The sequence below is a fragment of the Galeopterus variegatus genome, unplaced genomic scaffold, assembly GCF_000696425.1.
Source record: "Galeopterus variegatus unplaced genomic scaffold, G_variegatus-3.0.2 Scaffold5147, whole genome shotgun sequence".
Lineage (NCBI taxonomy): Eukaryota > Metazoa > Chordata > Mammalia > Dermoptera > Cynocephalidae > Galeopterus > Galeopterus variegatus.
This window is the reverse complement of record NW_007731258.1, coordinates 41,726-46,253: the sequence shown is the minus strand read 5'-3', so window position 1 is coordinate 46,253 and position 4,528 is coordinate 41,726.

The window sequence follows — 4,528 nt, the reverse complement described above, 5'->3', positions numbered from 1 at the left end:
ACATGCACATTTAAACCCAAACCCACACACACACCACAACAACCCACAACCACAACCACATACCCAAACACAACCACCACCACACACACACCCAAACACCCAACGCACCCACACATGTACACACATACACACACACACACGTACCCAAACCCACAAATGCCACACACACTCAACACACACACACCACACACACCCACAAGAACCCACAACCACAACCACATACCCAAACACAACCACCACACACACACACCCAAACACCCAACACACCCACACATGTACGCACATACACATGCCCCCACACACCAAACACACACACTCACACCCACAAACACACCACACACACACCCACAACAACCCACAACCACCACCACATACCCAAACACAACCACCACCACACACACCCAAATCCACACATAGCACACACAGCCCCACAACCACATACACACAAACCACATAACCAAACACGACCACAAGCACACATCCAAACACCCCACACACCTGCACATATCCACACACATGCACACACACACCCAAACACCCATACACACCCACACACACACCCACATATCCACACACAACCACAACCACACATAGGCACACACCACACACCCACCACACACACACACCTGAACACCCCACACACCCACAACCACACATACCCACACACACCATACACACACAACCACACATACACACACACCACACACACAACCACACACACATATATATGTGCACAAACACAGCCACATACCCACACACAATCACAAGCACACCACACACCCACACTCACCCACACACATCTGCACACACCCACACATGCACACATGCACCACACACACATACACACATATATGCACTCACATGCATACACATCCAAAACACACCCACACCCACACTCAAACACCCCCAAACTCCCACACACATACACACCCCAAACACATGTACACAAGCATACACACACACACACATGCAGCAAACACATACACACAGAAAACCACATACTCACAAACATACACATACATGCACACACATACACATATACACATACATATGTAGTTTTGGATATAGAAGGATCAGCTTAGAGTAATGTTGGATTAGTTCGATAAGACTAGCCTTTCTTCTTAAAAAGATAACAGAAAAGCTATACAAAGTATAGGAAATTTATCCTCCTAAAGGCACAAGAAAATACCAAGGCCCTGATTATTCAGAACATAGTTGGGTGAGAACATTTGAAGATGCCTTTGCCCAAAGGTAGCTGGGAGTTTAGGACAATAGACAGCAATTTGGGAGTGCCTGTCTACAAATTATTGAGAGCAAAGCCTCCACCTCTGGGCTGAGGCCCAGTGGTCTCCACACAGGAATAAGGGTGATGTCAGAATATGCCTTTGCATTCCACCGAATTAAAGCAAAGCTTAAAATTGTCTTGATTTCTGAAATCAGATTAAAGGGACAGGATCTCTAGATTCCCTAGCCACCTGCCAGAACTCTCTTGAGAAAGATAACATTACCATATATCTCAAATTATTTTTACAAGTATTTATGTAAAATAACTAGTGCTTATATAATGAGAAAAAAAACATAGGAAGAATGATAATAGAAAAACATAACTAGAGATCAAGAGAAATAGAGGTAATAGGAAAATCCTAGGTAAAGTGATTGATAAACATGGACCATAAACTATTGTGCCTAATAAGTAGTGAACTGAAAGCTAGAGAGAAATATCAAAAATGAACCACAAAGAGATAAAAGAACACAGAAAACAAAGAAAAGATAGAGACAGATTGATAGTTAGGTCCAATAGATGTGTGATTGGAGTTCATATTAAATGAGAATAACAGAGCAGTATTTGAAGAGATAAAACTGAAAGACACCAAGCCACAAATACAAGAAATCTTATGTGTTCTACAAACTTTAAAAAATGTACCTAGCATATCAAAGTAAGATTTGTAGGAATAAAAAAAGACAAAAATTTTCACGTAGCTGGGGTGGGGTTGGGGGAGGAAGACACCAAGCCACAAATACAAGAAATCTTATGTGTTCTACAAACTTTAAAAAATGTACCTGAGCATATCAAAGTAAGATTTGTAGGAATAAAAAAAGACAAAAATTTTCACGTAGCTGGGGTGGGGTTGGGGGAGGTTCAATGGAATGACTAGGTACAAAAGAGCAAGAAGGAGACTAATTTCTCAATAAAATTCGGTTCCAAGGAAATTTGTTCTGTAAAATTGTGGGCAGTTGGACATCCTTCTGCTTGAAGTCATGTTACTGGGAGTGGATCATCCCACGCGTGCAGGGTAATCTGAGCCATGTGGGCACCTGGCTGGAGAAGAAGCTGGACTCAGGCCAATCAGGGAGACTCGGGTGAGGAGATTTACAGCAACGGTCCACCAGTATGCCGCCACCCTGGTCTCCAAGGAAACCGACTCCTCAGCCAGTTAATGACCCTCACACAGCTGTGCCCCTGGAGCCTGTCGAATCCCACCTCATTTACCCAACTCCACCCCTGCCCCAATCCCGTAACACCCCCTTTTCCTGTTCTTTTTTGTTAGAAACTGCATTTCTGCTTGCATTACTCAACTAAGCAAGAATTAAATTTAGCCTTGTTTTTCATATTTAAATAATTTGTGATTTCTTTAACATTCTAAAAGTGGGTTGAAAGTGGGATTGATATGATTTATCATATGTGCAGCAAGTGGAAATATACTAAAATGATATCTGAGACTCACTGCCTGTCAAAGTCAGACCAGAAGGGTATTTTTTTAAATTTCTATTTATGTCTTAAGTCATTTTTGATTATTGTCCTTTGTTCTGATCTCACACAGAGAAACTAATTTCTGGTGTGACTCTTCTCCCTCCCTCCCCTTCCTCCTTCCTTCTTTTCTGTTTTGTAGTCAACTAAACACACATGACACGTGAAACACTGGAGCTCAGTGAAGAGCCACTTCCACCGTGATGGGGTCCGTGAAGTCTGCTCCTGGCCCCATGTGTGGACACAGAGGACACCCCGAGCACTGGTGATGTCGAAGGTGAGGGGTCGGGTTGATGAGCACAGATGGCACCCTCTTAGGGGTGAGGGGTGTCCTGGTTACTGGCTCTAGGGTCCAAAGCCACAGGGTTTACTGAGATTCCATAAAAGTCGACAGCCATTGCACTTGTTTATGAGCTGCAAACGTTCACTTGAAAGTAAATTGAAATCCTCTTTTTATCTTTAATAAGCGTAAAGACATTTTCCATTATTAGTACATTGTGTGTTATGTGCACGATCTGTGTACACTACTTTCAAGAATACAGTATTTCTTCTGAGCTAATAATAAGCCAATGCTAATGATTGAGGGACAATTGATCTTCCTTCTTTCCTGTTTCTTGGATGTCTGTCCTTAAATTAAAGCATGAAGATCCCTGATTGCTCCATAATGAGTGCTTCTTCAGTAATATATTTGATGATCTATAAGACGAACAAATAAAATCGCCATGCTTGTGCAATACTGCCAATGAGCTGTAAACACCCAGTGTTGACCCAATGTTTTCTTCATCACGAACAGCTGCAGGGATTACTGCCCGTGGAGGAACGGGTCACTCGTCTCTGTGGGAGGCACTTCCTGGAATTCATTCTACGGCTGTCACTGACTTTTGGGAGACCTCCATTCTGCTTGGTGAGGCTTAAGGCCATCCTTCTGGACACTACTAAGGGTTTGGGGGTGGGGACTGGACACTGCTCAGGGCCCAAGACACCAGAGATATCTGGGAGGCTCCCAGACCCTGCGGGCCCCAAGCTCGCCTCCTCCAGCTCCACCAAGTGACACACGGAACAGATGAGACAACTAAGAGCCAGACGGGCACCGTGGGAGAGGAGGCCAGAGGGAAAGGGCACCCGATCCCACACAGGTGGACAGGAGCCAGCATCCATAACAGATGTACCTGTGAACCAATGTCCCAGTGGAAGACTGTCTTTCTTGAGCCAGGCCCCCAGTCTCTGCTACAGAGTTCGTGACCAGCAAGATTCAGACCCCCCTGTGAACATTCACAGGTTTTATCTCTTCCTCATGGCACACGATGGCCACTCAATTTCCCCAAATTTAAAACATTAAAAAGTATTTCCTGATCAATTTTTAATAATTTTATGCTGACTTTTAAATCCTAAGCAGTTTTTTTTTTTTTTTGTCTTTTTTTTCTTCGTGTCTGGCAACGGATCGCAACCCTCAGTGTCGCGCCCGTACCGGACCAGGACCGGCAACGGGATCGCAACCCTTGGTGTTGCTCCCGTGCCTCGCTCAGCCAGTGAGCGGGAACCGGTCTGTATGTGGGATCCGAACCCTCGGCGGGAGTGCCATCATGCTCCCAAGCGGCGCACTGTAGCAGTGCGCCACCGGGCCGGCCCTAAGCAGTTTTTATAATGGTTTAATTCTCTAGTTCAATGTGAGTTTCCATACTTCAGATGATTGACAAATGCTAAGATTTCCTTGGTAGAGAAAAGTATCACTTGAGTCATCATAAAAGTTGTTTTGTTTTGTTTTTAGTTTGACAGCCA